At 34.7% G+C, this 8,438-nt stretch overlaps 1 long non-coding RNA gene across 1 annotated transcript; it reads left to right on the top strand.

Annotated features, from left to right (window-relative positions):
* Nucleotides 1-490: 490 nt before the first annotated feature.
* On the top strand, nucleotides 491-3,185 carry LOC147567799 (uncharacterized). Its single transcript, XR_015230870.1, has 2 exons — nucleotides 491-2,090; nucleotides 2,248-3,185. It is a non-coding gene; the product is annotated as an uncharacterized LOC147567799 (long non-coding RNA).
* The last annotated feature ends 5,253 nt before the right edge of the window (nucleotides 3,186-8,438 follow it).

Genomic DNA, 8,438 nt, shown 5'->3' on the forward strand with positions numbered 1-8,438 from the left:
AAATGTTGTGATCACGAAATATAAATAGTGAAATAGTGGTTACCCATGAAATATAAACATTTTCCGTAGGTACTTAAATTTCAGCTGAAACATGTGGAACTGAACAGTCATTGGCACTGAAATAATAAAAATAGACATTTCATGTCGAATTTTATTTATGTTGACCACCAAAAGCAAAACCATTGGGGGTCATAATACCATGCTGGAAATCTTACCAAATAATAGATTAGTTAATAGTTAGTAATATGCTCAATTTATACAATGAGATTTCTTGTTTTTTTGGTAGTTGCGTTGGAGAAGCATCTTGAAGATGATAAGAAAGAGGTGAAACCGTTTAGTTATGAAGGACTAATTGGTTAGCTTATGAATCAACTCTATGTTTTATTATTTACGACTCTATACATCATGTCCAGTCAACTGGTTTTAGCGTTTAGGCAATATAAGCATAATTTTTAAGCTACGAGAAGCCACTACCTGTTTTTTGGGATTGTGAATTTCTAAATAAAAGATAAGAGTTACGCCGGATAGCTGCTTCATGTTGATGTTCAAGTGTGAAGGTAAGTTTCGGGCATTTTAGCTCTCTGTAAGTTCCTTTACTTGGTACAAAGGAATAAAGGATATCTGTCACTTCCTCTCTTCATCTTTGCTACCAATGGTTAATTTCGTAAAGTTGTTTAATCAGGAGCTTGCAGAGAACTCCCGACACGCTTTTGATGCACTATCAATACAACACTTCGAAGCAATTTCTTTGATGCTTTTGGATACACTTTTAGATGTATATTAGGGCGATACTTTTAGGTGCACTTTTGAAACGTTATTCTGGGGATACTTTTATCCATCTTCTTAATTCATGAAGAAAACCCCCTACCCAAACCATTCTCAAGACTACCGAGCCCTCTCGAACTAGTATTAATCTTTCACTCACTCAGAATAGAAAATCTGTGACTATATCGTCCCAACTCCCAAAGACGGATGTGGTGGGACGAAGTGACAATTCTGTGTGGTATGATTCTCAGTAGGACAAGAATTACCTTGCTCCGATATGAGTTGAGAAGTATCCTGGATGTCCCCTATAATATAAAGCTAGTCTTGTTTCACTTTTCTCTCAGTGTCAGTTAGTCCATCTTGGGGATCAGATACATCGAGGTCACTTTGCAGCTTGTAAGTCTGCGCATCACGAAAGCAAGGAGGAGAGAAGCTCTCCTACTTGGGTCGCTAGCATTTGTGATCTGTTGTGAACTTCCCAAGATGCCTCAGGTGCATTCTGACTTTTTTGCACTTTATGTAGAGCTTTTGGGGCACTGTCGCCTTTGGTGCACCAGCAAGAATTTTTGGTGTACTTATGGTGACACTTTTGGGTCTGCTTTCTGGCCAACACTTCCGTAAAGCTAGCGTTTGGGGAGCAATTTCTAGTTAACCTCTAGGTGATTCTTCCCGGGAATTGCAGTGATATACTTAGGTAGTTTTGGTGATGTTTCTTGAAGGACTTCATATTACAATAAAGATATCTGTCTACTTTTATGGTTATTGATTGGCTTGAGAGGGAAGAAGAGAGGAAGGCTTGAAAGGCTTCACATCGATGTTCAAGTGTGCAGGTAATCTTTGGGCATGTTTTCTATCTCTCTGAATTTTCTTCCTAGTTCCATAATCTCATTATATATAATATTTGTTGCTCGTTTCTCTCAGTACAAGTTAAAACCATATGCTTGGTGGATGTTATCCATGATAATACATCACTTCTCACAAAATAAGTTGGCAGTGGATTTTCTATATTAAGAAATTTACTGGATCCGTCAGACATTTAATAACAAGGGGTTGGAAAACCTCCTTTCGTCACAAAATTGTATGTGCATTGATTTTATATTTTGTGTAAATCATTTCTTCACCTAGTAAGTCTGGTTCGTAGAAAGAAGACTAAAGTAACAGGAAGTTATCTAATGCAACCATGAATAGTTCAATTATTGACTCTATGTTGCATTGTTGTATTTGCTTCTTTACACCGAGGTGTTCGTAAATAAGTTCACTGTGAACAACAAATTTCAATCATCTGCAGCTGATCCTTCCAAACAAGCACAAGCTCATTGGTTAAGGTCTCTTCTGTTATATTTTGGCCTTGTGTTTGTCTTTTAATGTCGAAGAAATTTTATGGCTTGCTTGATTTTCTTTAGGATTTTCGTCCTGCATTACAAATTAATTAGAGAATTTTGACTAAGTCCATTTTTGTTATTTGCTTTCTTTTGTTAACAGGAACATGTTAAGCCTGCTTTAATCCATTTTTTCGGGTCTATAGTGAGTTGCAGTCACTATAAGCTCAACTGCCTACTAATGGTTACGTAAGTTGTAGTATTGATTAGAACTTGTTGAGCTCGGCTGCTTTAAGTCGTCTTTTACCACTTAAACAGGACTATGCAAATTCATTTTGCACTTAAAAAGATTTAGGAGACTTGACTGGGAATTTATGTACAATTTCTTCATTTTACAAAAGCATCTGGGCTTGTCCCTTGTCTATGTTCACCTATACCACATGCCAAAACCAGCCGAAGAACCTATAGTTGCTTGGACTCTTAACCCAACAGATTGAGATGCATCTTAGCTAGATTACGTTGCTTCAATTATGTTGTTAGTGGTATATCCATTTGCAAAATAGCAGTAGAAATGACAAAAGAGTAACATCTGGGAGGATGAAGAATGGTCACCGCCATATATTTTTTTATTTGGGGGTCCATATAAGAGGAAACCCATAGTTTTAGTTTGGAACAAAGTTTCCGGAGGCTTGATGTCCTTAGAAAAGAAGTATATTGAACGATGCTGAATTAGTACGAAAGAATCTCGATAAGAGCAAAGAAGTCTTCCTTCAGGTTCTTTGTTTTCTATTTCATGAGATTTTTTATGTCCATTTATCTTATTTTATAGAAATAGAAACAGAAATATATATGCTTGACAGCTTGAGGATGTTGGTACTTGGTCATTCGTCATCCCAAATTAGTACCAATCCTTCTGTATAAGGCTTCCATCAAAAATTCGGAAACTAAAACTGGAGATTATTTTGTCTCGAGGCCAGTTCGGAAATTAGAACTGTAAAGGAAGTCCGTGTGTTGCATTACTATACCTGACTCTTTGTATAAGAGTGCACTAGTTGAATATTTTGTTTCTTGAACATTTTTTGCATGATATCTCTTCTATTATGTCGAATCCAGCTAGCTTCTCAAGTTCTATTTTGTTAAATATTATCATGCCTGGGATGTATATTCTTAAAATAGTGGGGCCTCCGAGTTTTCTATTTCGTGGGATTTTCTGAGTCAGCTAGAATTTTAATAAAAAGAGATTGCAAGCGTCCTCTTCTTACCAAGGTTAAGCCGAGGATTTTTAAATGCTAGTGGATGTTGGTTTATCAGTCACACCTCAAGTAATGTAGTACCTCCAAGGCTCCAACCCACTGGCAAGTCAGTCTTCTTCATAAAAAGAATTATAAACTGGGTTAGTTATCTAATGGAATTAGGAATAGTTTTGTAGCTTTAACTGTTCAAGAATATCCCTATGTTGCATTGCTATACACCCTCCTTATACAAGGATGGCCGTAAATATGTATACTGTGAACGATATCCTGTTGATCTAAGTAAACGCTTTCACATTAGTATAGAATGTCAGGCTACAGAAGGCTTCATGAGTAAGTACTTTATGATTGATTTTATTGTTGTCATGTGTTATTAGTGTAAATTGAGTTCTCTAGATCAAATTTGAATCTTCAAATATAAAGGTTTTAGACTTTAGTTAGAGGGAATAATATAAACATTCATCTTGATGGAAAGAGATAATCGTACCTTTTAGGTTTGGCCTTGTATTTGTCTTTTTGTTGATGTCAAAGAAAGAGGTCAATAAATAGGTCAGTTTTTTCAAAATTTTCTTAACAATCTGATTTCGTACAAACCTGCACTTCGGGATCAATGATAGTACGATTGCTTTCCCTAGGAGTACATGAACTAGAGTGGTGAAATTCATATTACTGAAATTGAAGGTTACAGTATAAATCAATGGAGAGGGTCTTACAGAGGAATTAAGTACTCTTCTATCTATGAATGAGTAGGTTGGTTGATAAAGTTTGTTTCCTTCTTCCTTAAGTATTGTTATCTTAATTTTGGCAAAATCCATTTTTCTTACTGTATTTATTTTTCAGTCTGCCTTAATGGTTTCCAACCAACGTGTAGTTACATGTGTAGCGCCTAATAAATCCAATTGAGCGGATCCATCGCTATTAGCAGTCACTCGAGGGAGGCTAATATTAACATATCACAATTGAAACCCAGATGCTTGTGATATTTGCATGGCAGAATTGATTATTGAGATTTAAGAGGGAAGAAGAGATGAAGGCTAGAAAGGGGAGGCTTAATATTGATGGTCAAACAAGCATGTGAGTTTTGGTATTGCTTGAAAGACATGTTAAATAATATTAGTAGTGTTTGTTGTCTCTACGAGAGCAGGTCCTTGAAGTTAAGGTCCTTGAGGGGTATATACGCCTGGAATGTTGGTTATCCTTATAAAGGCGATATATATGCTAGGGGTAGTTGCTCAACCTCATGAAGTAAAAAGGTTTGTGTCAAAAGTTCGAAAACTAGAACAGAAAACTATCTAGCTCAAGTCAACGTTTGTGCCAAAAGTTTACTTCTAATAATATTATGTACATTTCTGACCGAGAAATTTCAGCTGAAATCGCTGTTTATGCCGAACTGAACAGTCATTGACACTGTATGTTGAATTTCATTTTTGTTGGTAAGCAAAAAATTTGGGATCATAATACTAAGCTGGAAGTCTCGTGACATGATAGATTAGCTAATAGTTAGTAAATAGTTCTCAATGATTACAAAGGGTGAAAGGGATGTAGTTATTAAAAACCTATTGATTAGCTTTTGAATCAACCTGCTGTTTTATTAGTATAATATCTGCTAAGTTCCTTTCCTCTTGCCTCTTTGGAAGAACATCTATTTATGTGAATTGGTCATATTGTTTAAGCAGTCTGTTTGTGGAGAACTCACAATATGCTTTTGGTGCACTAATTGGTAAGCGATTATGCACTTTACTCTTCACTTTAGGTGCAGTCTTGCATTTGTGGCACTTTTATACAGTGCTTTTGGGGCGCGGTAGGTGCCACCTTTGTTAACCAGCAACACTTTTAGGTCCACTCTTGTGACGCTTTTGACTTGGGTTTTCCGCTACGTTTGAGTTGGACTTTTGGCAATAGTTTGTAATGTCTGTGGCGAGCACTTTCCACTAATATTTTGGGCCTCTACATGATGCTTTCTGGAAATTGCAGTGACTTTTAGGTAGTTTTAAGTGATTTTTTGTTGAAGGACTTCATATTTTGGAAAGGTTTCTATGCAAAATTATATCCCCTAAATGACGTCAGTTGGACATTAAGGGTCTGTTTGATACGGGGGAAAACATGGATGAGAAAGTTCTTTTCGCGGAAAAATCCATTTTTCGTTGTTTGTTTAGACCAAAATGGTGCGAAAACCGATTTCTCGTGGAAGAAAAATGTAGGAAAAAGATCTGAGATATTTTCCCCTGCCATATCAACACAAATGACTCCGTTAGAAAAATTGGGTTTTCTTTCCCATCGGAAAAAAATAGTTTTCACATCAAATATTTTCACACGTATCAAATGGACTTAAGTTCATCAGGGTTTGCCGCAGGTACTGCATCTTAAACTGTAACGGGAAAACACCTCAAAAGTATTGTTAAAGTGCTTCCACTTGCGTTGCAAATACTGCAAAGCGTTTCAGAATTTGAAAATGGCTCACTTGAGTAGTGGTAAATTAAAATCATGGATTGGCGAGAAACTTAAGTAGTATAGAATTTTGTGGAAATCTATTGACATTTCAATTGATTTTCATAGATACTTTTGAGGGTAGTCAATCGATACCTTTGCGGACTTTCATGGACTTCGTCCATCGGTATTTTCATTGACAATGAGGAGTCCATGTTTTCCATCAATTGTCAACGATATTGTCAAAGACAATCTTTTGAAGTTGTATAGAATTTTGTGGACTTCTATTGACATTTCAATTGATTTTCATAGATACTTTCATATTCACAACAAATACGTAATATAACTTTTCGTAATAAAATGGATCAATAATTAAGATGATATTATATCATATAAAATAAATTACTATAACATTAATAATAATATATTATAATATAATATTAGTATATAACAATACAATAATATATTATCGTCATAGTATTGGTGTGATTTTGGGCCATTGAATTTCCTTTACCTAAGTAAGGAGGGCCGATCAGACCTTGCATGTTGCATCATTTATCCATGAAGTACCTAGATATTTTCAGATATATATGAAGATAATTTTGAAATATTAGTAAAATTGTGTTATTTCATACGGTGATAATAACAATAATAACAATAAATATTCACCAATTATCTATTTACAAACATCCAAATATCCGTAAAAGAACGAAGATATGACTTTGAAATAATAGATAATTTTGAAATATTAGTAAAATTGTGTTATTTCATACGGTGATAATAACAATAATTAATAATAATAATAATAATAATAAATATTCACCAATTATCTATTTACAAACATCCAAATATCCGTAAAAGAACGAAGATATGACTTTGAAATAATAGCAAATAGTATTTTGTTGCCTCATATGATAAGCTAAAATAATATTATAACATATATATACATATATATATATATATATATATACTAGGGTATAGCTCGTGCCTCCGGCACGGACAAATTTATTAAGCACTTCATGATGCAAAATTTGACAGTAAGTATGAAGCACATTTTGCTTTAGTTGCCTCACCTTGATTAAGAAATCCTTGATTACTTCTTTTATCTCCGTTTAAACATTATGATCAATTTCATATATTGCGAATTTTATATTCCTCAAACAACACCTATCAATTCCATTAAGAGGTTATATTGAAATCAATATTTACAGAACCCATTCAAGATGCAAACATCTATTTTGTCAAAAGAAAATTACACTAAAAACTATAAATTAGTAGAATATAAAATTACTGATAATCTTCTCATCCTGAAATTTGTAGTCAGATTTGTGTCGAGCATATTCAAGCAGATGGACTAAAGAATCACATCTCACCATCCCGAGGAACCCCACTTAGCAATATGTATGTGATAACCCCATCACTCAGCCAACAAATCTTGGTTGGAGGGGCAGGAGGTTAAGTTTTCCACCTTCTATGTGGTGGGTTCGAGGCACACTAACAATACAAAAAAAACCATCAATCAAGGATCACATGCTAGACCACAATCCAACGTAACATTACCGAGGGCAACATAATGACTACCAACCACATCATAAGAAGTTTCCCTTGAAACTGCACATTAGAAATAACAAGTTAGATTTCAATACAGATTATATAATATCATCAATATCCGAAACCTAGAGTAAAGCATATAAGAGTACCAGTAAGCATACAAGAAAGAATATAACATCTGTTGAAACTTCGTAGGCATATAATTTGGTAGATGGACAAAACAGTAATTCACATATTGGTTGATAAGATTTCTTCATCGACCTAATTAAGATTGCAATAGTTAACATTTCTAAACTGGGTGATACAACTATCACAACAGTAAAAAGCTAAAACATGCATTGTACTATAGATTTTTTCCTCTACAGGTCATATAGATTTCTCTTTTGTTCGGAAGTGCTATAGAAGGGTTATTGTCACTGACTTGTGATAGAAATATATATGATACTTTAAATTTCTCATATTTCATGACCAACGACCTGCTCTAAATTTTCTTCGTTATAATTGATAGAAAGGAAACAAAAAAAATATAAAAATATTCAATTTGACCAACCCTGCTTGAATAATAGGTCCTAGGTTTGATTCTCACATGAAGTCGAATCCATAGTTATTAAACTTGAGGGAGTTTCAAAATTGGGTTTTACCTTCTCCAATTTTTGGAAAGAATCAACTTTGAGAGGGGATCGTCATTAAATGGCTTCGGCAACAACAACAATGAGCCAGACAGGCCACCCGTCAAGAACTTATTCTCCTTCAAGATGTGTGCAAACTACTACAAATGTGTGTGAACTACTTTTGAGCAAGGACTCTGACAAACTGCACCACATTTGGATGTCGCACCTTCTCTACCAATGCCAACTCAAGTTTGAAAGCATTTCTGCCCAAGATAAGAAAATATTATAAACAGTTGTCTGTAACAGGCAAATTTGGTAAAATAATCAGTGGAACAACTTTAAGAAAAACCATCTTGATATCATATCATATCTATGTTGAAAAGCACATAACACATAATCAAAATGTTGAAACAGAAAAGTGAAATGGGTAGTCCTAATTGGATGGAAAGTGTACGGTTCCATCTTCTCCCTTTCAAATGGCAAATTCAAATATGCTCGCTAAGAGAAGAGTAACA

This window comes from Eschscholzia californica, unplaced genomic scaffold, assembly GCF_041429995.1.
Source record: "Eschscholzia californica isolate CP2 unplaced genomic scaffold, dmEscCali1.0.p SCAF_1, whole genome shotgun sequence".
NCBI lineage: Eukaryota > Viridiplantae > Streptophyta > Magnoliopsida > Ranunculales > Papaveraceae > Eschscholzia > Eschscholzia californica.